Source organism: Heptranchias perlo, chromosome 12 (assembly GCF_035084215.1).
Source record: "Heptranchias perlo isolate sHepPer1 chromosome 12, sHepPer1.hap1, whole genome shotgun sequence".
NCBI classification, from domain to species: domain Eukaryota; kingdom Metazoa; phylum Chordata; class Chondrichthyes; order Hexanchiformes; family Hexanchidae; genus Heptranchias; species Heptranchias perlo.
This window is the reverse complement of record NC_090336.1, coordinates 44,920,064-44,947,871: the sequence shown is the minus strand read 5'-3', so window position 1 is coordinate 44,947,871 and position 27,808 is coordinate 44,920,064.

The window sequence follows — 27,808 nt, the reverse complement described above, 5'->3', positions numbered from 1 at the left end:
GTACCCCTGCAGCACCCTGACTCTTCACTGAGTGTAATTCAAATACCTCCAGCTCTGCTTCATACCACCAGTGTCTTCACTATTTTTAAAAACAAAATAAAATCATTTTTCTACCACCAACTGTGAAAATCCAGAACATATAATTGCGTTCTATGCTTTTCAGTTTGCTAAATTATAATGCAGTTTCCTCTGATGGTAAATATAATGCAGTTTCTTTCAGTGGCAATCCATAATAGTCTGAGTTAAAGACACAGCGATACACAGACATAAACGCAGTGAGCCTTTTATAGTTTCACTAAAATTGGAACATGTACTTCACCAGTGACTGTTAAGGAGGCATGACACAATGATGATGTGCACTTACAAAGTTGAAGAATTGTCATGTAAGTAGCAAAGTGACAACATAATAGGTTCAAACTGGTTCATGAAATGCAGATCAAACAGATCCCATTGCTGTCAAAGGAGTGTGAGTTGCAATATTCAGATGTCTGCTTTAGTGCATAAACGTGTACTATACATTGTATTATTGCTGATTTGGTGGCAGACAACAAATAAGTACCCTCAAACCAGCAATTACACACACCCCTAAGTACACTGTTATCATTCACTTATAACATGATAATGCTTTTGGATTTTAATTTTTAATTATTTGTAATTACATTTAGTGTATTGCCACGGTGATATAATGGCAATCTAACTGCCTATTTGTTTGAAGTTATTGTTACAGACTTACATGGAATACTTGGAGTAACTGCAGTTAGTGATTACCTTACTACAACTTTGTTTCTTAATTTGTCTAGGTATGCTATCTAATATGCTCAAATTCAACTGAGTGAATATTTTTTCTTCTGGAGAACAAGACTATATTACAAATTAATCAAAATTTTAAACATTAACCCTTAGATTGCTGGTAGGCCCAGGGAAATTGCTGTCTTTCTGGGTGGGATGTTTTGTAGGTTTTCAGCTCTTGCACTGGGACACTGTACCAAACACTATTACAGTAATAATCATAAATTATAAAAATGGACACGAAGAACATCATTTTGATTAAGAAGAAATTAAAACTTAAATTCTGCTCATTCTATCATTTCTCTTTTTTCTGCATTCTCTTTTCTTTCTCGATCTGTTCTAGATTTATTTTTTGACTTCTATTGGTGTTTTGCTTTGCTATTATACCAGTGGAAAATAAATTGCACTGGTTGGTGGTCTGTAAAGATAGTTACATGCAGGTTTCCAGGGTCAGCTCATTTGTATACCCACTGGAGTTGTGATTTGTGTGAATCCCAAATAAAATGGGTGTAAGCTGCTGGAATGCATGGAAATTGAAATTGCAGTCTTTAAAAAGACATTTCAGCCTGAAAACTGTGGCAGCAGACTGGGACACAACCAGGAAAGGAAGGGGCAGTACTTGCCTCACTCACTTAACTCTCAGATAAGTTCACTGCATGTCTCATCAATCTTTTTATATATGTCTGCAGCAGGATCCTCAGGCAAGCAGCCGAACAGGGCAGCAGGGCATGATACCCAGGAACAGAAGAAGAACACAGAATTTTCCTGACTTGGGCCTTCAAGCCTTCCTTGAAGAAGTTGAAATAAGAAGCCTGTTGGGAATATCACTTGTGCCACCTGGAACAAGGTGAAACTGGCAAGGAATGCCAATTCTCTTAGTCCCAGGACTGCTGACCAATGCCATAAGAAGGCCAATGACCTCACCAGGGCAAGCAAGGTAACACACCGGACATACATTCTGGACACCAGCACACTCTTCACCCTCTTAAAGCAACATCTGTACAACTAACTCTGCACGATGTGGGGGGGGGGGGGGCTCTAATTCAGGATCTTGCACTATGGCCATCCAAATCCCCTAACAATAATTACTTACATACACAACCCTAAAACCACTTCCTTCACTTTAACAGGCTGATACCACCATATCTCGTACTTCACCCCTCCTATGCTACTTGCCACACACTCCTCAACTGTTAGCTTTCCCCCTCATTTACAGTGCCCACTAGAAGCAGGCCACCAGAGGGGGTATCACCACCTTTAAACCTCTCATGCCATATGAGGAGAAAAGCATGGAACTCATGGGGAGGCACTCTAATTTTGCAATGGGAGATAGCCAGGTCAGATGCATATTGCTAGCACCAAGCTCCATGCCTGGAATGAGGGATTTAAAGATAGGGATACCCTCTCCAGTGGCCTGCTTCTAGTGGGCATTGTGCACCAATTTCACCTATAGATCTATACTAGTGCCCTGGTATCCATGTGAAGCACCACACAGCTACAATATTTCACCCCCTTCTCTGTCCTCTTAATCCTTATGGAGTAATGCTCACCCATTCTTAGCTTCTACTCTCCTTTCATGCAAATCCACCATAGCAACGGGAGGCACACGCAGAAGAAGATAATGATGAGGAAGGGGAGGAGGAAGAACAGAGACTTAGTCAGCTACAATGGTGACAAGGAGGAGAATTATGAAGATAGAGATCATGGCAGATATGGCCCATACGGGCTCCTGCACAGACCTCCTGCCCTGTGTTCTGCTGCCCTAACAACCTCCAAATCACCCCCTGCATCATTTGTTTTTTCACTTCCAAGCACCAGCTTAGATACTTTCTCTGGGGGACAATTAGATAGTCATAATGAGATGTGGAGCCGGAGAAGTGGGATGTTAGTGGGGATTTGCCACCTTCCCACTGGAGGCTGAGGAGAAGCCTGCCTGTGGCTTTGGTGCTGTGGGACCCAGAACTCATGGGTACTCAACTGAAGAGAAGGATGTACAAGGTACATCGTACCTATGTTCAGGCTCTGAGGTCGGTCTCCAAGAATGTACGGCAACTGACAGGTCTGACTCTCGAATCTACAGCTCTCATTTGCGAAAAAATTAGGGAAGCTTTTTCTTTGATGCAGGTACCAGTGAAACATGTGGCAACTCCATTGGAAGCTGCCAGGTACCATTCAGTGCCTCCATCTCCACAGAAGCACAGACAAAAACTCTGGTGGCAATAAAGAAAGAATAGACAGCACCCTGTATAGCCTCTCCAGCCATGATGCATGCCGATGCATCTCAAGCCTTTCAGGATCTGATAGCAGCTGATAGACCAGCCGTTCTATTGATCAGCGGAGACACAAATCCAGAGCCCAATGGAATGGTGATGGCTGGAGTCGATCTTCCAGATACTGCTATCTCTCAGTACAGCAGCACATAGCAGACCTCCCCACCCTCAGAGCACCATACCAATGAATCATGGGAGGTGACACTAGTGTGCCCAGGAACTAGCTCCAGTGATGTAACCAGCAGTGGCTCCCTACCAGGCGCTAGCAGCCATGAGAGGAAAGGCCACCTCAGTCCCTTATGGGGCTTATGTAAAGCATGAGCAACCAACCACCTCTCAATACTGGCCCTCAGATTACACCTAGGAGAAACACTGGAATAGGTTAAAGAAAGTAGCAGCCAGGGGTTGCACAATGTTAAGAAAGAGTAGGTTGGCTTGCGTTCACTTTGGACTTCAGGGTATTAAAACACATTGGGCTAGAAATTGGGCCGCGTAGTGCCCGTTGTTTCAGCGCTACGCAGCATCCCAAAGTGCCAAGATGGTGTCTTGGCTGCGCAAGCACGTTTCCAGTGTGACATGCGCCGGATGCTATCTTAATATGGGTATTAGCGCATGCGCAAATACTGAATGCCGGCTGCGTATAAAGTAAGGAGAAAATGGATACAATCAGTGTGCAACACTGATTTAAAGTGATAAGTCCCAAAATGGTGTCTAAACTCAACTCAATGCACAGTCTTAACCACGACCATCTGAACATGTCTTAGAGTGCCTGGAGGACCCCTCACCAATGCTATTTAAAGGGACCATGCCGGATTTACAAGTTAGTGGCTGGATTATTGCTTCAGGCTGCTGATGCATTTGTAACTGTTTTTGGAGGTCTCCTAGACTTGAATACTTGGACGCAGGGATGTGCAGGAGTGAAGTTAGGAAATGCTTCTACACGCAAAGGGTGGGAGAAGTTTGGAACACTCCAAACTTTAAGAGATTCTGCAAACTGCAACTGATGCTAGATCAATTGTGAATTCTAAATCTGAGATTGATAGATTTCTGTGAACCAAGGGTATTAAGAGATATGGGGCTAAGGTGGGTATATGGAGTTAGGTCACAATTCAACCATAATCTCATTGAATGGCGGAACAGGCTCAACGGGCTAAATGCCACTGCCATATGCTGCTTCCTGTTATGCACTACCTTCTCCTGCAAGAAAGCGGGACGTGTGTCTGGATGATGTGCCTGTCATGGTTGAATAGCTGCCAGTGTGTGTGGCCTATGAGTTGTGGTGGGCAGCTTGCAACAGTGGTAATGTGTAAGGGTGAGAGGAAGCATCTGATTGGAAGAGTTGAGTACTGATGGAAAGAGTTTGTTGCTATGTGGGTGATGGAGGGTGTAGTGCTTGGAGCAGTGGATGAGGCTAGTGGTGCAGTTGGTAGGAGATGCCACTTGACAGTTGACCTCACTCACCTTGACTACTCGTGTTGAACTTCTTCCTGCACTGCATCTATGTTCGTGATGCTGCGTGCCTGGCATTGACTTTGTCCCCCGCTGCCTCCCACTGCCTTTTGGGCATATGTCTGGAGGGCATCTTGCCTCCGCCCCCCCCCCAATGGATGTAGGATGTCCCTCCTTCTTTCCACCTCTTGCACTAAGGCCTCTAGTGCATCATCAGAGAACCTTGGTGCACGCACTCTCACAGGCCTTGTACAAACTCAGATCGGCAGATTGGTGAGGACTGGCATGCAGATTGGAGGATGTGGGATGTGTGCAATCTTTATTCAATGTTTTAACATAACTCATCAGTTTGTAAACATAGGGATGGGACCTGCCTCTGTGTTTTATGTTTGCAATGTCTGATCTCCATTCAGACTCAGTGCAGACAGCAGACTTTTATTTTTTAGCAAATAACAGGTACCGGCTACCTTTAAGAGATTTTAAGAGACATCCTCCCTTTAAGAGATTGGGGCTCCCCCTGCTGGTGGAAAGTGCACATTTACTTCAATTGACATGTAAGGCCTACATTTCAACAATGCTTGAAGGTAAGTCCACAGTTCTCGTCTTGCCTGCGCAGGGGCCATTAAACGCGGGTTAATAGCGATCGCACTACCCGCCCCAAATAATAGGCCTTATCCAATTTTACCCACCATGTGTACTGACATTGTGCTTTGTTTTTCATGGAGGTTAGAGACATACAGAAAAGGGTGCACTTAATTGGTGATGACTTATTCACTCAGGTGATAATTATTGGTATGCCCATGTAGGGGAAAATGGAGATAATGTGTTGTCATGTTGTAGAAATGTCAAGAGCCTTTCCCATTCTCTAATTCAAAATCATATTCAGATCATAATTGGCAACACATAATCAAGAGGTAGAATTCTCACTGGGATTCCCCGATCTCCTGCCATAACTTTGGTAGAAGATCAGTGGAAACCCTGGAGATATAAGGTAAATGGCCATTTATGCTATTTCTCCACGGTTTCCACCAATCTTCAGCCATAATTATGGTGGGGAATGAGGAGAACCCCTGTGGGCATTTCTGGCACAATTGATTTTGTCAATAACAACCACAATTACCATTGTTGACCTTGGCCACATAATCTAGACTTGGACTGCCAGTTGTATTCTAGGCTGTACAGTATTGAGGGAGTGCTGCATTGTCGGAGGTGCCGACTTTCAGATGAAACATCTGCTCGGGTGGATGTAAAAGATCCCATGGCATTATTCAAACAAGAACAGGGGAGTTCTCCCGGTGTCCTGACCAACATTCCTAGCATAACCATCACCAAATAAAATTTGTTTTCCCCTTTTTTTTGCTATGTGCAACTCAGTTGCTGTGTTTGCCTATATAACAGTGATAACACTTCAAAAATAATTCATTGGTTATGAAATGCTTCGAGGTATTCTGAGAACAATTTTGAGTGCCCTCCTAACTAAACTAATTCAATCAGAGAGTACATTTTACAAACTTGCTGTCCTTATGTGGAGCTTTGCATTTTAGGAGCATATCTGAGGAATTCGAGCATGAAAGTCAGTGGACCTCACAATATTATTTGTTCATTAATCTTAATGGATAGAACGTCCTGAGAGTCCCACTGATGTCCACAACTACATTTATATATGCGCAGAACTCTGCATTAAGCCTGCAAATTTGTAAAAGCTACTCTTCTGAAAGTTTAGAATTTTTAAAGATTTGATAATGCCCTCTAAGTGCTGATGATTGTGATAAATTTCCCATTAGACGTTGGATTTTCGATGTATGTACATAAAGCAATTTTATCTGAAGCTTCTGCCTTCCGTTTGAGCAGACGGATTAAAGAGACTGCCATTCTGAGCAGCACACTGCAATTCCACAGCTTTGGTGTCAAAAGCATCTTGTGAAGAAACTGAGAGCATAGGATCAGATTCCAAAAATTAATCAGATTTGCTGTCAAATCACAGTTTACATTATATGCAGAACAAGCAAGACAGAACCTATAAAAAAATGACATTTTTTTTGTTTTGAATGTATTTCTGGTAAGGTCAAGAGTTAACAGCACACTGTTCTTGCTTTCATGTATTTCAATGGGAAACAGATAAGAATGTATGTGAGGGAGGAGAGTAATGTCCTGTCAGTTTCATTGTATGCAGCACCTAAAGGCATATAGTTTGCCAAAAAGCCTCATCCATTAAAAATGTGACAGCGTATTAAAGAAATGACATTTTGTTTTCCTAATGCAAATGGAAGATACAGAATGTGTAATAGCCTTTCAGTTCAAACGTTGTTAAGATGTGCTACTGCTCTGTATACATTATATGACAGCTACTGCAACCTACTGAAGAACCCTCAGGTCAAAAACTCTAAGATTCATATAAGTACAGGATGAGAACAAATTACTTATTTATATCAGAAAGGACACAGTTTGGCTGTGAAGCCATGAATTTGATATTACAATTTCTGAGTTGAGCTTTTTATCTAGTTTATGACTCCTATTTATAAAGCTTTTGTGTGTTTGTAAAATTAAAGCTTTTGAGCAAATTTTCTGGCATTTGCTGGTTGACTTTATTTTGTGGATGTGGTTTATTTACAAACCGTGTTATTTTGGAAATAGCAATGGGCTGCACAGATTGTGTTGGCATTAATTCTATGCATACTGCATTATGGGCTTTTTGGCAAATTCCTTAAGACAAGTGTTAAAAGTAGAACTGGACAAATACAGAGAAGAAAATAATATTTCTTAGTTTATGGTAGTTACAGACTTAACAAAAAAAATGAATTATTAATGATTTTGGTGCAGAAATGCCACTTCAATTATCAAAGGGTTATGTATTTCCGTGAAGGTGTGGAGCTGAAAATTTGTTTTCTTGTGCTACTTGTTGAACTTTGCTTAACTACAAAGATGACAATTTCCAAAATATTAACTCACAGATGCCTCAAGCAGCTGTTCATTACATGTTAATAACAAACATTTGTTCGTTGATTTAATTACTTACATTGTAGCTACTCTGTCCTTACGGCTTATAGGAAACTAACAAAGAAAATGCCACAACCTTTCCATCAATCTTGAGAGATGGACCTGTCCAATGACTGGTATCTACCTTTCAATAGGAGACAAAGTCATTAGGACATATGGGCTTATTGGCCATGGGATGCTGGACCTCTCTCATGAGCTCAAAGGGGACCACAAGTCTATCACTGCCAGAAGTCAGCACACATTCTGCCTATGCTAAAGGACACATCGGCTTTATTCTGATTTGCCTAAGGTTTATTACAGATGGCAGCAGGGAACTTACTTAAGTGGCACTAACTAAGAATTTACATCACTTTGCCTGTCTCAGGTGACAGATGTTCTTTTCAGGTGAGTGTGTCCTCATATCTGGTTTCCAGCCATAGCAGCAGGTCAAACATGATTTTTACCAAACTGCAGGCTTAGCAAATATTTTTACTCCAATCAATTATATTAATTTTGTTGAAAATGTATCATTCAGCTGCTTTTCTCTGATCTGAGATATGTGTCATACCATGCTCCTGACTGGGTAAGACCACTATAATGATTTAGGAAGTCAACAGTATCTGAATTTTACTCTTGAACAGGAATATTACTAGAAATTATTACTGGTGCAAAGCTAAGGCACTGTTCGGCATTGCTGTGCAGTCTAACTACCACAGAATATGAGGAAATAGATGAGGCTAACTAGAAATCCATTCTGTGGTTGCAATATGAGGAAATGACTGACACATCCCTTCAACCACGACTGTAGAAACATCACCAAGAGACAGTGTTGATGCGATCATTCCCATCTTTGTTTTTCTCAAGGATGAAGTGTAATAATTTCTGGAACGGGGATGTTTGTCTCTCCGACTATTCCATGTTTCGACTTGACATCATATTGGTTATAGAGGTTGTTCAGACTCTATTGTATAAGGTAGTTCAGACTATATTATATTACAATCCATTAGCAGTAATTAACAATCGCTTTAATATTGTAATAATAGATTCATATTACCCGCCTCTTGCGATTGGACAATCGGCACCCTGGCTCATTGATGGTGATCTTCCTGATAGTTACACAATGTTAGGCCAAAGGCCAGCATTGATCCACTGGATGTATCTAACTATCTGTTCCTCCTCCAACTGTGTTCCTGCTGGCTAAAAGCCAGTCTCTTATACTTTATCTCTACCTGAAAAATGTGCAACTCTGCACGTACTGTTTAACAGATGTCTCCTAAATAGTGAGTTAATGATGCGTCAGTTCCTCTATCCTGTGGAGATACCCCAATATTCAGGACAAAAGTCATTAGATTAGCTGATGACCCCCTCCCAAGGTTTACAGCTTTCCTGATTGTTCAGCTACATGATTTAGAAGAGTCCCAAAAGTCAGAAAGGTTAGAAAGATTTAGAAATGTCAGTATTTTTCCATTTCACTAGACTTTTAACCCCTTACTACCAAAATTTATCTCTTCCTGGATTAGCCTATTCTAAATTTATCATATTTGATGAATTCTTAAACTCATTATATTCTTACAGAAGAGACTGCACTAGACAAATGCAATCCTCTCATCAACACTGTTTCCAAGATCTACTTAGCTAAAAATACTGTGGACATGCAGTCAACATTCTAATTTATCGCACAGAAACACAAATTATAGAAGGTGGGAGTTCTCATTGTTGCTAGATATGGGGTCAGGATTGGAACCTTTAAGGACCCTTTGTAACTGTGAATTGATGTGATGCTGCACACAGTTCTGCAAAGAATTATTTATGCCATATATAATCTTGTGACAAGTTGGGTTGACAAAATGGATTCTTGGCTGGTCTTGTATCCCAAGTTAAAATTTGACTGGAGACTGTCACAGAACAAAGATTTATCATAAATTTGTGTATAGGCAAGCTTTGAGAGAGGATGAAGTTGCATTTATGTTGCACCTTTCACAGCCCCTGAACTTCTGAAAGTGCTTCACAGCTACTGAATTATTTTCAAATTGTATTCTGATTTTATGTAGGCAAATGCAACAATGAAATTATGCACAGCCTGGTGCCATAAACAGTAAATGAAATGAATGATCAGTTCATCTATTTTAGTGTGTTGGTTGAGGAAGGGAATGTTAGCCAGATTAAGACGGGATTAAGCTGGATGGCTCTTTTGCGGCCGGCATGGACATGATGAGCCGAATGGCCTCCTTCTGTGCCGTAACTTTCTATGATTCTATGACCAGGAGTACTATTAGCTGCTCTTGTTTGAATAGAACCATGTGTTCTTTCTTGTCCACTTAAAGGAGCAGATGAGGTCTCTGTTTAATGTCTCAGCTCCCTCAGTACTGAAATGTCAGTTTAGATTATATGCTTAAGTCCTGGAATGGAGCTTGAACTCACCAGCTTCTAATTTAGAGCGGAGTATACCAACTTAGCTAAACTGACACTAAGGGCCTGAAATTAGGAGGGAGGCGGGTTGGCAGCTGGGGCCGACTGGGCGCGTGGGTAACGCCCAATGAATTCAGTCACAGCCTAATTGAAGGCACTTACCATGGCTTCTGGGTTTCCCGTTCCAGACCTGCGCAGCGGGCGCACTGCACACCCGCATCACAGGCTGACAGCAGGAGGAGTCCTCCAGTGCTCCTCCTGCAGCAAAGAACCAATTTTGGATCATGGAGCAGGCCAGAGGCAAGGCTGCTCCAAGGTTCTCTGACTCCTCACTCCAGGTGCTGCTCAATGGGGTGAGGAGGAGGAGGGAAAATTTTTTTCCACTGGATGGGAGGAGGTGTCCTCCCTTCGCCACCAAGAAGGCCTGGCTGGAGGTGGCCGAGGAGGTCAACAGCAGCGGCAATGGGTCCAGTGCAGGAAGCGATTTAATGACCTAACCAGGTCAGCTAAAGTGAGTATACACATTCTCCGACACTCCGTCTTCCACATCACCTCCACCACCACACAACTCCTTCTGCACTGCCACCACAACGCTCTTGCATCACTCCTCACATCCACTCAACCATCATCCTCACCTTGCCTGCACGTACTCACCGCCCCAGTTCCCATTCGAACACTACCACGCAACCCAATCCTCATACAATCTCATGGCTATGTCTCACACGCACCCTCCCATGCATCTCCCTCACGGTCACCCACACCCACACCAATGCATGCAGCAGGTCACCAAGCAACGATCACTCAATCACGCCTCTGTGTTTTGCCTTGATAGGAGAAGAGATGCCAGAATGCCCAGGAGAGGGCAAGGACTGGAGGGGACCCGCCACACCAGGTGGTCTTAACAGATGCGGAGCAGCAGGCACTCGAAATAAGACGGACGCTGGAGTGCCTGTCCGTGGCGGACGCCGAGACAGGGAGTGCACAAGTCGCTGGAGACAGAAATCTAACACTCAGCACTCATGATAGCGAATGATCTTAGCATCACTTGGCATCTGCAGCACCTCAACATCTGTCTACATGCTTAATATTGTTTTCTGTTCTCTTGCAGGGCCATCTGCGAGCGCCGTGATGGCGGAGGGCAATTCCTCAGAGGACCTGCCAGCCTCTGAGGGTCCATCGTCACATCTGAGCCAGCCATCCACCAGCGCAGATACACACCTTGGTGGGTCCCCATCCTCACTTAATTGGGCTTGCACATGTGAGCACGAGCAGACCCTGGTGGCAGGGGCAGCCGTGGAGAGTCCGCGTCAGTGGGAGCACTCTTCTCCAGGCTCTGCTCAGCTGGACCCAGATGCTGAACCCTGGGGGTCAGCCATGAAAAGGAGAGTCATCGAGGGCCAGCAGCACATTGCCGAGGTACTGGAACAGTTGGCAGGCGCACTCTCCACAATCGCGCAGAGGATGGAGGAGTCCAACTCCTGCATGAGTGGAATACTGTCAAAGGGACGTGAAGGCATCTCTGAGATAGTGTCGCGGGTAGGTGCGGGAATGTCTGCGATGGAGGAAAGGTTAGCCTCCCTCGAGCTTCGAGCACGGCTCAACAATGAGTCCATTTAGGCCCTGACAACGGCCGTTCGGATTCAGGGAGAGCAACATTCTGCCGCCTTAAACAGGCTGACAGATACCTTACAACTGGCCTTCCAAGGCTTCACACAAGTCCTCTAAACTGTCGTCCAGCAGGGTGGAAGGAGTGATGTGGGCCTGGGCCAGGAGAGGGATGATGGTGAAAGGGGACATGGAAGTGGGGACGCCACTCAAAGTGCTTCCACGTCTCACCCGTTGCCCCCTTCTCAACCAGTACCCGCAATGCTGCCCCCTCTCCAGGTGGCCGAGTCTGCCCTTGCACAGGTGCAGGTGGAGCAGTCTTTGGAGGGGCCCTCACGGGCACCGAAACCCAGAGGGCGTCCACGCAAAGCATCTCATCGGTTAGGCATGGACGAGAGCAACCTGCCACTACATCTGCTGAAGCCACAGGGGTAGCACCACGTAGGGGTTCCCGTAAACGTAAGGCAAAGGTTTTGTGAGCACAAAGGGGGTGTACAAGGGTGTAAGACAAAATGTCATGTTTTTGATTTACTTTTGTTTGTTTTGCAAAAAATCATTAAAAATTGTTATCACCACTACTGCCACGTCTTTGCAAATCTTGTCTGGTTTGTGCAATAACGCCCTTTCCTGAGGATCACAATGAAGACCCACACCTGATGCCACCCATTGTGTCACTGCAGAGTGGGTGTAGGTGTATTTGCAGGGCTGTTTTGTGCAGATGACTGAGAGATGCTGATGATGTCCCCGGTGGCACCCTGGAAGGATGCGGAGGAGAAGTTGTTGAGGGCAGTGGTGACTTTGACAACGACAGGTAAGAAGATGGTGCTCGGGCCAGCCGGGAGCAACTCGGCATGAAGGAGGCTGCAGATGTCCACGCCTACATGTCGAGTGACTCTGAGCCTCCGGGTGCACTGCTCCTCAGAGAGGTCCAGGAAGCTGAGCCTCGGTCTGTAGACCCTGTGGCGAGGGTAGTGCCCTCTGCGAAGCATCTCTCTCTGCCGTTGCCCTCCCTCCTACTGTGCAGGTGGATGTGTCACAGCACTGTGTTGTGGAGCTCCACGTGTCAGAGGTGGACGGCGTGGCCGGCGAGGCTGGTGATGCTGTTCGCCCTCCGAGGAGGCCATGACTGCAGCTACGGTGGCCCCCGTCCGGAAGATGTACATCTGAGGGGGGTCCGCAAGGTAGGTACATGTGTCTGCACACCGGAATTGAGGTTTCAAGTTGGTGAATTTTGTTGTTAGGAGGAGGGTGGTGGAGGCCAATCTTTGTCCAAAGTGACAGAGTGGCCTCCTGCAATGAGTGAGGGTCTCCCCCCACACCTGTCAAATGGACCTTTGCAGCTGCCACAGGCAGTGCGGGAAACACTCTCAGTTGACCTGAAAATCCCACCCCTCCTAAAATATCCTACAAATCAGGTCTCCTAACGACCTGAAGTATTCAATTAATTGATTTAAGTGGGATCCCGCTGGCTTTAATTGCCGTCGGGAGTCCCGCATGCGGGGGCAGTGCGTGCATCTAAGCTCATCATTGGGGAACCTGGAAGTGGGTGGGTTGGAGCCGGGCTCCGGACCCGCCCAGGGAATCCCCGATTTTTGGAGCCACCCCGCAACGAACGCACCCGCTGGGACATCGGAAAATCGAGCCCTAAAGCTCTAATACACCATTTTTCTCCCATCCTATTCCCCCTATTTAAGTAATTTTATGCAGCATAAGATGTGGAGATGCCAGTGATGGACTGGGGTGGACAAATGTAAGGAGTCTTACAACACCAGGTTATCGTCCAACAGCTTTATTTGTCTGCATAAAGCTGTTGGACTATAACCTGGTGTTGTAAGACTCCTTACATTTATGCATAGATTAAGCTTGGGGTTATGCGATTGCCACATAGTTGGTGAAATGGTTATGTTCCTGTACATCTTTTCTCTGCAGCTGAGCACGTTTTCCTTCTTTTTGTTTACCTTTTATATGACTGGTTTAGTAGGCCTTTGTTGAAGTCAGCAAAACTAAATACTATGTCTGATTGAATGAAACTGTAAGCTTTTGTGATGCATACTTCAAATCTATCTATCATACTCAGCTCACCTGTTGGCATAATTTTCAATTTATTCAGACTCATGGTTCATAGGAATATGGGACAATTGGGCACAAGTGTCCAATGCACCATTTTCAATCAACTTTCATGATTCAGTGTATCGCCCAGTTGGCTGCAGAAGGGAAGAGACACCAACTTCACATATGAGTGCTTGTTTATTATAAATATGTTATATTTGTTGATGAGTAAACAAAAGCTGTCATCTTCCCCAGAAATACAAAAATGTGTCAGTTTGAGCATTTCACAGGTTTCTTTGTTCCTGCTCAACACACCCCAGCACATAGTGGGTGCTAAATTGGGCCATGTAATGCTCGTTGCTTTGGCGCTACGCAGCCTTTTGAGGTGCCAAGAAGGCATCTTGCCTGCGCACACACATTTCCAGTGTGACGTGCGCCGGAAGCCATCTTGATATAGGAGTTAGCACATGCGCAAATACTGAACGCCGGCTGCATGTAAAGTAAGGATAAAATGGATATAATCAGTGTGCAATGCTGATTTAAAGTGATAGACACCATTTTGGCACTTAACGTTCAAATCAATGCACAGTCTTAACCCAGACCATCTGAACGTGTCTTAGAATGCCTGGAGGACCCCCACCAGGGATATTTAAAGGGACCATGAAGGATTTACAGGTTAGTGGCTGGATTGTTGCTTCTGGCTGCCGAGACATTTGTAACTGTTTTTGGAGGTCTCCTATACTTGAATCCTAGGACGCAGGGACAAAGCCTAACATTTAGAACCAGGATGTGTAGGAGTGAATGTAGAAAATGCTTCTAAAGCAAAGGGTGGGAGAAATTTGGAACACTCTTCTGCAAATGGCAGTTGATGCTAAATGCTCAATTGTGAATTCTAAATCTGAGATTGATAGATTTCTGTGAACCAAGGGTATTAAGGGATATGGGGCTAAGGCGGGTATATGGAGTTAGGTCACAGGTCCACCATGATCCCATTGAATGGTGGAACAGGCTCGAGGGGCTAAATGCCCCGGCCACTTGCCGCCTCCTGTTATGCGCCACCTTCTCCTGCAAGAAAGTGGGATGTGTGTTTGGGTGATGTGCCTGTCATGGTTGAATAGCTGCCAGTGTGTGTGGCCTATGAGTTGTGGGTGGGCAGCTTGCAACAGTGGTAATGTATAAGGGTGAAAGGAAGCATCTGATTGGAAGAGTTCAGTACTGATGGAAAGAGTTTGCCGGTATGTGGGTGATGGGGGGTGTAGTGCGTGGAGCAGTGGATGTGGCTAGTGGTGCAGTTGGTAGGAGATGCCACTTGACACTTGACCTCACTCACCTTGACTACTCATTTCAAAGCATTGAACTTCTTCCTGCACTGCATCCATGTTCATGGTGCGATGCGCCTGGCATTGACTTCATCTTCTAATGCCTCCCACTGCCTGTTGGGTATATGTCTGGAGGGCCTCTTGCCACCCCCATGGACATAGGATGCCCCTCCTTCTGTCCACCTCTTACACCAAGGCCTCTAGTGCATCATCAGAGAATCTTGGTCTGATACAAACTCAGATCAGCTGATTGGTGAGGTCTGGCATGCAGATTGGAGGATGTGGGATTTAGTAGTGCGCAACCTATATTCAATGTTTTAACATAACTCATCAGTGTGTAAACATAGGGATGGGATCTGCATCTGTGTTTTACGTGTGTGATGTCAGTGCAGACAGCAGACTGTTATTTTGGGCAAATAACAGGTAATGGCTACCTTCAAGAGATTTTAAGAGACATCCTCCCTTTAAGAGATTGGGGCTCCACCTGCTGGTGGAAAGTGCAAATGTCATTGAATCGACATGCAAGGCCTGGATTTGAACACAGCTTGCAGGTGAATACTGCGGCAGAATTTTTCCCCCATTGGGTTTTCAAAGCACGAGTTTCATATGACATTAATATTATCTAAGGTGAAGCAAGTCACATAATTGACATACCTGACGTGAGCTGATGGATAAATTATTGTCTTAAAATTTAGCTTTATCAGAACCTCATCAGCTGCCTACTCATAAATTTATGGTAAATCTCTTTATTTTCAGGTAGATGGCCATGAGGCTCTTTTTTCAACTCCGGTAAGAACATTAAAAACCTAAACTAATTTAAAAAGAGCTCTGGGCAAACATTTTACAAATCAATTTACTTGTTATAATTAGATTTAATCTCTTCTTGCTTCTCTTTTGGGGATTTGGATTGCTGTATTCATTTTTTGGCTATTATGTAAGTTGTTCCTTATTCTGAAATACATTTCTAAGTGTTAACAATTTCTTGCTTCTACTTGTTTCAGTGTATAATGACCTCCCTATTTTTCACTGAGGCATATTTGCTCATTAGTAAGGTGTTCCTTTCAAGGCCCATGGGAACAGTTTACTATTTGCCTCCAGCAAACTTTGCTTGCACCAGACTCAAACAATATTAAAAAATTCAACTCAAGACTTCAGGTTAAGTTACTTCCTTCTTTCTTATTGCACTCAGAAGGAATTGGTGACAGTGGTTGGGAGTGGAACAATTTTCATTTGCATCACCCAACATATCAAGTATTTGACCCACAAGGAGGAAGGTACTATTGGATGTCCTCCTAACTTTCACTGAACTCCAGAGCTGTCTCTATTTCATTACCCGCTCTTTTGTACCTCATTTCCTCTTCTTCCACTTGTCCAGGCTGACTATGTAGTTGCACAAGAGATGCAGTCTACAGCTTGTCCCTCCCAAGACTCGGGTGCCATGAAAAGAGGGCCACCTCAGACCCAAGAGCTTCTTGTATGAAACCAACAGCCAAACATCTAATGCGACATTGGCCCTTAGGTGGGACCTGAACAAAGCTCCAAGATAGGTAATAAGAAAACAAGTCTAGGCATGCAGAAGAAACATGGTGATTAGAAGTAGGGCTGATCACTGTTCATATATAATAAACCTGATGTTGCACTTTTATTTTGTTCCGTTGTTCAATGAACTCATTAGTTATCACCAGGTCTGGTTGGGGTGATGTGGCAGGTATGTTTATGGGAACCGGGGAAGACAGGTGTTTAGATACGCAATGACTGGAGTCGGTAGGAAGGTTGGTGAGATGTATTGATGGAAAGTACAAAGGGATCAAAAAGAACATATTAATGATCTCACTAAGAATTTCCCCTGCAACCATCATAAAAGAGTTCTCTAAGTTCATGATCCTCATGAGGCCGACTGCCATGTTCCTCAGAATCCACACCAGCTGGCCCACTTCGTCCAAGGATTCCATTTCTAGTCCTTTCTGAATTGCAAAGTTGTGAAGGGCACGTCAAGCAACCACAATGCAAGAAACCTGCTCAGGAGCGGTCACCTTCCAAATCCATCAAAGCACTAAAACCTTGCTTTCAGAACCACAGTAATCCTCTCAATTGCCACTATGGTTGATGAATGGGCCTCAGTGTAGTGATATCTGCTGGAGAGTTCGGCAGTTGATCTGGGATAATTGAGCCATGTATCTAAGCACCGTCCAATCTACAACTTTCCTTACTAAGCAGCACCTAAACTCTGACTAACCTAGGGCTGCGTTTACTTAAATTTAGGACCAGAAAATGGTGTAATGCAGACGCATCTCAATTTTTAGGGTCCGATTTTAGGACAGGATCTATTCTCACTGGGTTTCACCTGTTTTGATTCCATCGAAATCTCTAGTCTGGCTGGGGGTGAGTAGTTCCCCCACCTGCCCCATCACTAATGCGCACATGCAAATGAAATAGATGGAGTAAAACACCAAAGTTCCTGTCAATTCTGCGCCCATTACACTCTGTCCATCTTATGACCAGCGAAAAGAAGCATAGTTTTGTCATGAACAGATCTGCCCAACAGAAGGGCTCCATTTAAAGCTGCCGACAGCCTGCACAATTTTTGCTCATATCTCAGGTTTGCCTGCATATTTTGGGAAAAGTTTTCTTGTTTTGGAGAATTACTGAGGTGTACTTTAAAATAACAAAATGAGGGACTTTCTGGTCACCAGCACATTTTTGAATCCTACCCATAGTATGTAATACCATAGATCAACCAAGGTTTCCCTTTGTGGATTCCCCTGTTTGCAATTTTGATAGGGGAAGAGAACAGAAGAGAGTAAAGGAACATGAAACAGTATTAAAGAAGAAAGAGGCCAACAGTATTACCTATCATAAATCTATAGGTCCCAGTGATTTTATGAGGAAAGGGTGAAGAAAAGTGCCTTCATCAACTTTTATTCACTATGGAAGCCCTGCATGAACAATACCACCCTCTGCAACCCAGATTAGCTGTCCAAATAGCTCTGCCACTCGCTGTCAATCTTGTTCCAAGCTGCAACAGGGGATTTCTGTAATATTATCCAAGGTACCCTGCAGTCCTGCATATTACAGGCCACTGATACCATCTTCAGGAGAGCTGGGCAATTGATCCATTTCGGAATGACTCTTGGGCATCAGGATAAAAGGTCCATTCGGTTCTATCATGTTACTGGTCTCCTCAAAGTTCAGAGGGCAATAGATGGCACCCACATTGCACTGTGGGCTCCTACTGTGCAGCCATTGACTTCCCTGAATGAAAAGGGATTCCACTCCCTCAATATTCAAATTGTGTGTGACTCGTGTATGTCAATGTCAAATTTGCAGGGAGTTGTCACAAAGCTTTCGTCACGTGGAACGCTGGCATTCCAGTTCTATTCAGGAAATACAGGTAAGTCTCTAAGAGGCTTCTGAGAGGCAAGCACCATTTGGAAGTGGTGCATAGAACCTAAGCATATTGTCATGGAAGATTTTCTCATTAATGCCAATATCAGGAAAGAATCCAATACGAATTTAAGAAGTTCGGGACTACTCCTGAGACTACATGAAAGTATTTCGATTGTAATAATCTGATATAGGAAATAAAGTGAGACAGATTGAAGGAAGGTTCTTCTGGTAGTTCATTGGTATTTCATTTTGCTATCAATAACTGTGAAATCTAAATTATGTATATTAATTTTTTGAGAAATATTACCCAGAGAATTAACTGAATTTAGGCATTTTTTGGTATTTCTGTATCACTTATGGTTTATTTGTACTGCAAGGCTGTAAGATTATTTAATTTAAAGAAAGCGCATAACATTGCCCATTAAGGCTATTTTGAAAGTAATCGTTGCTTTTCATTCATACTATTTCCAAGTACATAACAATGGGAAAATCAACACAGTATTAAGAAGTTAAAAAAATCTCCTGCCAACTATCTCCAGTCCTCAAGTCACTGAATCGTTGTTCATGTAAGTTTCCAGTCACCCTCCAATGGGAATTCCAAATATGAAAATTGGGAGAGATGGATAACGGATGGCAGAATCGATATCACCCGTTTTACACTATCGCCCAAAGTCAAAATTCCCCCCAATATCTCGTTCATGTGACCATCATTCATGTGTGAGCCGTAACAGCAGTTGTCAGCAAGTTAGTTAATCATGGGGGCAGGGGGATGGTGGGGGATCCCAGTCACGCCTGATAGTCTTCCCTCAACCTGATATGTGTACTTGCAGCAGGGATTTCTAAGTAGTGACCATGGGGTAGATTTTGATTTTGTGCGATAGTGTAAGATGGGCAATAGCGAGTCGGCAGCCCACATCTCTCACAATTTTTATTTCCATTGTGGAATCTAGCCGTTTTTTCCCAATTTGAGGTGCTGAGGGGAATTGTTGAGCGCCTACCACTGCCCCAGCTGAAAGCAGTTAACTAGGGATCAAACTTGGAGTCTATATGGGTGAGCTACAAAATGAGTAAACTCACTGAACCATCAAAGGGAGCCTGGTTAAAACATTTTTGAAGAGCATAACAGATCAAGGATCAGCTATATAACATTTATTGAAAAGATTATATGTAATTTGAACAATGAGAATTTATCGGTGAGCTAAATCACATTCTAACTTGTTTAAAACATGAGACAGGTAAAGTATTATAGAGCGAACATCTTTACATTGAAGTTACCACTATCAATCAAGTATGAATTTACAGCAAATATAAAGGATATTTGGAGCTTGCTGCAAGTGGCCATGAGCTAATATGAACTAACTATAATATATATCGCCGTTCCTTCATTGTCGGTGGGTCAAAATCCTGGAACTCCCTTCCTAACAGCACTGTGGGAGAACCGTCACCACACGGACTGCAGCGGTTCAAGAAGACGGCTCACCACCACCTTCTCAAGGGCAATTAGGGATGGGCAATAAATGCCGGCCTCGCCAGCGACGCCCACATCCCGGGAACGAATAAAAAAAAACATCTAGACAACACAAAACACAGTTTATAGTCACTCAGAAAAGATCTGGAAACCATGTCACATCAAGGAAGCATGTAACAGTAATTCTCAGATAGAAAGCCTAAATTAATGTGCATTGTTGGTTCTGTCTAATAATACAGGCGTTAATGTTAGATTACTAGAGTGCTTTCATTACCAAAACTAGCAAAGACAAAACAAAAAAACAGGAATAGTTTATAACTCATTTACTCATAGGAAATATATTAAACAATACTGTCGAACTGCTCTGCAAGATTTCAAAATAAGTTTATACCAGACTTTGTAGGGATTATACTGTACATTCGCATCTCTGTTATCCCATTTTGATAACATGTTCTGAATGATGCACATGATTTTTTCTAAAAAAAACTGTTTGCAAAGGCAACATCCAATTGGTAGAATTATAGATGGAAAAAAAAGATGAAAGTGCCAAAGTCAAATATGATGCATTTGAAGTTTTTCTGAAAATGACCATGTTTATATAAATTGTTTGATCAATTAGGAGACTAGAAAGATAGAAGAAATAAAGAACTTGCATTTATATAGCGCCGTTAACAACCTCAGGACACCCCAAACCATTTTACAGTATCACTGTTGTAATATAGGGAATGAGGCAGCCAATTTGCATAAAGCAGGATCCCACATAAAAACAATGAGATAAATGACCAGATGGTCTGTTTTAGTGAATTTGGTTGAGGGATAAATATTGGCCAGAACACAAATTGTAACTGTTAGCAGTTTCACTTAAAAGCCATAAGGAGAAAAAAATAATGCAAATGGAAGATTTGCAAGAGGAGGTGCTGTTATCAGATTGGGGTTAAGGCAAATATTTTGGGGCAGGTTAAAGAAAGCTTTGGTTGACTTTGGAGTGTTTGATGTAGTAGTGGGTGCCAAAACTGAAAGTGTTTAGTTCCCAAATGCTAATATTAATCACCTTGATGAGAATTGTAACTGTGTATTAGGAGACCATTTTTAAGCTTATGATGTAAAATGGCCTCATTATAGCTGTTTTGTTTTGGTAATTTTGCCATGCTTCAGCATGAAAAGATAATAGTTGGATAAATATGAGCTAGAACGTATTCATTATCATTTATGCTTACAACTGGCAGAGTTCAGTAGTAGGGAAAATGCTAGAATTTATTAAGGACGTAGTAACAGGGCACTTAGAAAATCATAATATGATTAGGCAGAGTCAACACGGTTTTATGAAAGGGAAATCGTGTTTGACAAATCTATTGGAGTTTTTTGAGGATGTAACTAGCAGGATAGATAGCGGGAAACCAGTGGATGTAGTATATTTGGATTTTCAATAGGTATTCGATAAGGTGCTACACAAGAGGTTGTTACATAAGATATGGGCTGATGGGATTGGGGGTAATATATTAGCATGGATGGAGAATTGGTTAACGGACAGAAAACAGAGAGTAGGAATAAACGGGTCATTTTTGGGTTGGCAGGTTGTAACTATTGGGGTGTCACAGGGATCAGTGCTTGGGCTTCAGCTATTTACAATATATATCAATGACTTAGATAAGTCATTGATTGGAGAATTTTAGCTATGAGAAAAGATTGGATAGGTTGGGGTTGTTTTCTTTGGAACAAAGGAGGCTGAGGGGAGATTTAATTGAGGTGTATAAAATTATGAGAGGCCTAGATAGAGTGGATAAGGAGGACCTAGTTCCCTTAGCAGAGGGGTCAGTGACCAGGGGGCATAGATTTAAAGTAATTGGTCGAAAGTTTAGAGGGGAGCTGAGGAGAAATGTTTTCACCTAGCTGGTGGTGAGGGTCTGGAACTCACTGCCTGAAAGGGTGGTAGAGGCAGAAACCCTCAACTCATTTAAAAAGTACATGGATGTGCACTTGAAGTTCCATAACCTACAGGGCTACGGACCAAGTGCTGGAAAATGGGATTAAACTCCTTTTCGGCTGGCACGAACACGATGGACCGAATGGCCTCCTTCTGTGCCATAACTTTCTATGATTCTATGATTCTATAAGGGGACCGAGTGTAATGTATCCAAGTTTGCTGACGATACAAAGCTGTGAGGAGGATGCAAAAAGGCTGCAAAGGGATTTTTACAGGTTAAATTGGTGGGCAAGAAGGTGGCAGATGGAGTATAATGTGGGGAAATGTGAAATTATCCACTTTGGTAGGAAGAATAGAAAAGCAGAATATTTTTTAAAAGGTGAGAGACTAAGAAATATTGGTAGTCAGAGGGATTTGGGTGTCCTTGTACATGAATCACAGAGTTAACTTGCCGGTACTGCAAGCAATTAGGAAGGCAAATGGTATGTTCGCCTTTATTGCAAGGGGATTGGAGTATAAGAGTGAGGAGGTCTTGCTGCAATATAGGGCTTTGGTGAGACCACACCTGGAGTACTGTGTACAGTCTTATTCTCCTTGCCTAAGAAAAGATATGCTTGCCTCAGAGGGGGTGCAATGAAGGTTCACTAGATTGATTCCTGGGATGAGAGGGTTGTCCTATGATTTTTTAAGATTCATTCATGGGATGTGGGCATCACTGGTGAGGCCGGCATTTATTGCCCATCCCTAATTGCCCTTGAGAAGGTGGTGGTGAACCGCTGCAGTCCGAATGGTGAAGGTTCTCCCACAGTGCTGTTAGGAAGGGAGTTCCAGGATTTTGACCCAGCGACGATGAAGGAATGATGAGAGATTATGTAGAATGGGCCTACATTTTCTGGAGTTTAGAAGAATGAGAGGTGATCTCATTGAAACGTATAAAATTCTTAGGGGGCTTGACAGGGTAGATGCTGAGAAGCTGTTTACCCTGGCAGGAGAGTCTAGAACTAGGGGTCATAGTCTCAAGATAAGGGGTCGGCCATTTAGGACCGAGATGAGGAAACATTTCTTCACTCAGAGGGTTGTGAATCTTTGGAATTCTCAACCCCAGAGGGCTGTGGATGCCGAGTCGTTGAGTATATTCAAGACTGAGATCGATAGATTTTTGGACACTAAAGGAATCAAGGGATATAGGGATAGGGTGGGAAAGTGGAGTTGAGGGAGAAGATCAGCCAGATTGAACTTATTGAAGGGCAGAGCAAGCTTGAGGGGCTGAATGGCCTACTCCTGCTCCTATTTCTTACGTATATTTCACAATGTCTATATTTATTCCATATTATTTATATATAGTTTAAAATCTTACATCTGCATGCACTTGCTGTTTGTGCCACGTTGACTTCCTCTTGTCATATTTTTGTCACACCTTTTGTGTCATTTTTTTTTAGTATAAATTCTTATTTCCACATTGACAATGGAAACTGCCTATTTAAACTTGCCAAGCTGAAATTATACCCTCTCACAGTGGAGGTGCTGCAGTGCCACCACTGGTGGGAGAATGTAATTGCAGTGTGACAAGTCTACATGGGGAATTTCCATTATAAATGTGTACATAGGAATTTATGAAAGTAATATAAAAATAAGGACAGAATGTATGCTTTAAAAGGGGAACTGAATTACATCTGTGCAATTTGACTAATTATCCCCAGCCCTCTAATTCCATCTCAATGCCTTGCAGCAAGAGATGCAAAGAAATTCTGGTGATCTGCTCATTCCACTGCCCTGAAAAATTACAGCCCTTTTGCATTAACAGCTCTTGTTACATGCTTCACCACTCCCTTAATCCTGCATTTAAAATCATTGAAACCATTCATCCAACTTTTATATCAATGATATACTGAGAATGCAGAATCAGAAGCTGCTACAAACCATGTCCATGTAGCATAACTGCAAGAAAAATACAACAAAAGAAATAATCAGTGTCTTTATAGTAACACTGGTTAGAGAAACAATTGGTGATCAGGAAACTTTTTTTGTAATGATGAAAAACACAAATTTTTTATTGATTTTCAGATTTTGCTGTTTAGAAGGAATCAAAAACAGGGATTTAAAAAAAAATCTTAATTTCCGTGGAAGACCACTGCTGAGAAAATGAGATGATACAGTTCCATTGTAATGGATGTGCTTTATGCCAAAAAGGCAGAAGATTTTAGATTTATTGTGGGAATGGGATGGAGAATGTATATATGAATTGCTATACATCAGGACTCACTATGGTTTGGTTCCAGTCCAGCTCATTTAAAAAAAGTATTAATATTTGTTCTGGTAATCAGATTTAATCTGAATTTTGAAAGTAGAGTAAACAAATGTTCTCCTTGGAACAGAAAAGGTTGAGGGGAGTTTTGATAGAGGTATTTAAAATCATGAAGGGTCTAGACAGAGTAGATAGAGAGAAACTGTTCCCATTGGTGGAAAGGTCAAGAACCAGAGGACATAGATTTAAGGTGATTGGCAAAAGAACCAAAGGTGACATGAGGAAAAACTTTTTTTATGCAGCGAGTGGTTAGGATCTGGAATGCACTGCCCGAGGAGGTGGTGGAGGCAGATTCAATCGTGGCTTTCAAAAGGGAACTGGATAAGTACTTGAAAAAAAAATTGCAGGGCTACGGGGATAGGGCGGGGAAGTGGGACTAGCTGGATTGCTCTTGCATAGAGCCGGCACAGACTTGATGGGCTGAATGGCCTCCTTCCGTGCTGCAACCAATGATTCTATGAAATCTAGAAAACAGACCAAACTTGAAGCTAAAAGTATGGATGTTTACATCCACTCCGTTGTCAGCTCATTTCCCCATATGGGAGGCATGCTGGCACAGGTAATTTTCAGTAGTAATTAGAATTAGTGTGTTAAATTACTAAGCATCTAATTACTCATAAATGATGTGACAAAGGAAGTCTATAACAGTAATAAGCCCTGTTTTCCATTATAATAATTGTTAACAAGTTTGCTGTTTTCAGTGTCTGAATCGATGCATATAACCTAATTTTTGAAAAGTGAAGTATGAGGAACAAAAAAGGAAATATTATCCTCGTGCAGTTGAAAATATTAATGACTGAATGCTACACTGGTATGGATTTGGCATAAGACATATTGACTGGCCTGTGACATGATTACTAGGATCTATGTGCAACATTAATATATTTGCAAGTAATAATTCCATCATGACAATTTGATAAATGATACAAGTCTATGGATTAAACTCATATGATGGACTGATAGAAATGATTGATGTTTGCCTTATTTATTACCTCTTGCCCTACCATGCGCAATAGTATGTTATGTTCTTTATTCACTGGGAATAAATGCCTTTAGTACACCATAAACTATTGTCATATAATATAGAGAGGTTCAAGTTAACAGGGAACTAGACCTCAAGTCAGTCCTTTCATTACAGTATTCACTCTTCTTTCCTGTAAATTACAGTGAATGCTTGTCAATTGTTTCTATTCTTTATGTGTTCATCCTAACTGAGCAACCTGTGTTGCCAAAGCATCCATTTCTTGCTAGGAATTCTAGTTAAATGATTTAATAGGGGACATTGCAGTTCCTCCATAAAGCCAATCACCTTATGACAGTAGTAATTACTTAAAGGAATACTCCAAAATAAAGTTCTTCCCTGATCTCATCTTAGACCACTCCTAATAAAAACATGGTTACCTATTTTAGTGATTATAAATGTTTCTGTTAGAAAACAGATTTGAAAATGCTCTAACAAATGGCCATTTTCATGTTCTGTATATTTATAGCAAGTTGGCATCCTGACACAAGACATCAGACTGCATTGCATATTACTTCTACCTCATACTGCTCACTATGTTCAGGGGAGTATCGCCCAGCTTTTCCATGTCCGCTATCTGTTCCTTCACGCAGCCTGATGAGAACTGAAAGAACTCGCTCAATGGGAGGAGTCAAGTTCAATTGGTAATTTAGACGATAATTGATAATTGTTGCCCTTTGAGTCCAGGTCCAACATCTGTGTTTGGGGGTTGGTTGATTTGAACTTTAATGAACTTGACAGGTGACACTGCTACCTCAGTGTCAGTTTATTTATATTTAAAAAATGAGAAGTACTAAAGATAGTTCCTTTACACATTTAACAAGCAATGTACTTTACCAAAGCAGCTTCTGATAGAAAATGCCACTTCACAGTTACATCTCCCTAAATGAATAATAAACTCGATTAGGACTACAATTGAGTCTTCAAACCACTGTGCAATTTTTGAAGGACAGTATTTCATAATGCAAATCTGCCAACTCGCCAATTAATTTGGAGCATAAAAACAGATTCTGGGACAACATAATATACAACAACAACAACAACTTGCATTTATATAGCGCCTTTAACATAGTAAAACATCCCAAGGCGCTTAACAGGAGCATTATCAAACAAAATTTCACATCGAGCCACATAAGGAGACATTAGGACAGATGACCTAAAGGTTGGTCAAAGAGGTGGGTTTTAAGGAGTGTTTCAAAAGGAGGAGAGAGAGGTAGAGAGGCGGAGAGGTTTAGGGAGGGAATTCCAGAGCTTAGGGCCTAGGCAGCTGAAGGCACGGCCGCCAATGGTGGTGCGATTAAAATCGGGGATACACAAGAGGCAAGAATTGGAAGAGCGCAGAGATCTTGAAGGGTTGTAGGGCAGGAGAAGGTTATAGAGATAGGGAGGGGTGAGGCCTTGGAGTTATTTGAAAACAAAGATGAGAATTTTAAAATCGAGGCATTCCTGGACCAGGAGCAAATGTAGGTCAGCGAACACAAGGGTATGGGTGAACGGGACATGGCGTGAGTTAGGATATGGGCAGCAGAGTTTTGGATGAGCTCAAGTTTATGGATGATGGAAGATGGGAGGCCAGCCAGGAGACCATTGGAATAGTCCAGTCTGGAAGTAACAAAGGCGTGGATGAGGGTTTCAGCAGCAGATGAGTTGAGGCAGTGACGGAGACGGACAATGTTACGGAGGTGGAAGTAGGCGGTGTTGGTGATGGAGTGGATATGTGGTCGGAAGCTCATCTCAAGGTCAAATAGGATGCCAAGATTGCGAATGGCCTGGTTACTTTATTCAAATATACTTTGGCATCTGACACATTTTGAGATTTCTGACTATTTAGACAGAGGTATTTTGGATTAATTTATAATATGATGCCATTTAGTTTAGAAAGGGTTAAATCCACATAACATACAAGCTTCTGGGAATGTGAATGAGATCCAGATCTAGTTGGAGAAATGGAACTTCTTATATGCATTATTTTTAGACAATGGGGTTTGTTGTGCATTTCAGTAATATTCACACCTAATCTGTTGGAATGGCTGCATTCATTTGAACCTTTTCTGTCAACTGGAACACAGTTTGAGTCTGCAGAAACTTGAAGTGGAAACGGTCAGAAAAAGAGAGATCTTTCTTTTTAATATTACAGCTGACTAGTTTCAGGCATTTTGCTAGTCTGTAAAGTGTATTTAGCCCACTAACAAGAGTAGTGTAGTGTTATTTTCTATGTTGTGAGGAGTGTTACGAAATAGATTAAAATTCATTGAAAAACTTTATTTTGTTTGTTTAGATATTACATGTAAAACAAACCAGCTTGTTGGCTTACAGTTGGCCTCATCTCACTAGACACTTCCTCCAGCAGACAGGAGAAATGCATATGAAGGCACTTATAAGATCGCAGCATCCAGTACACACAACTAAGGTTTTATTGTTGTGGCCCCCAGGTTATGCTATCATATGTTTAGATATTGAGCAGTAAAGTCTGCTAATGGATGTGTCCAGTGATGCCAAAACCAAGAACATATATACTGCAGACCCCAAATTTGTAACATGAAAAGTGCTTATAATTTGCACAGTTCTGGTCTCCATATTAAGAAAAGGATATAGAGGCATTGGAGAAGGTGCAAAAAAGATTCACAAAGATGATACCAGAACTGAGAGGATATACTTATCAGGAAAGGTTGAACAGGCTGGGGCTCTTTTCTCTAGAAAAGAGAAGGCTGAGGGGTGACCTGATAGAAGTCTTTAAGATAACAAAAGGGTTTGATAGGGTAGACAGAGAAAATGTTTCCACTTGTGGGGGGGGTGGGGTGGGGGGAAGTCCTAAACTAGAGGTCACAAATGTAAGA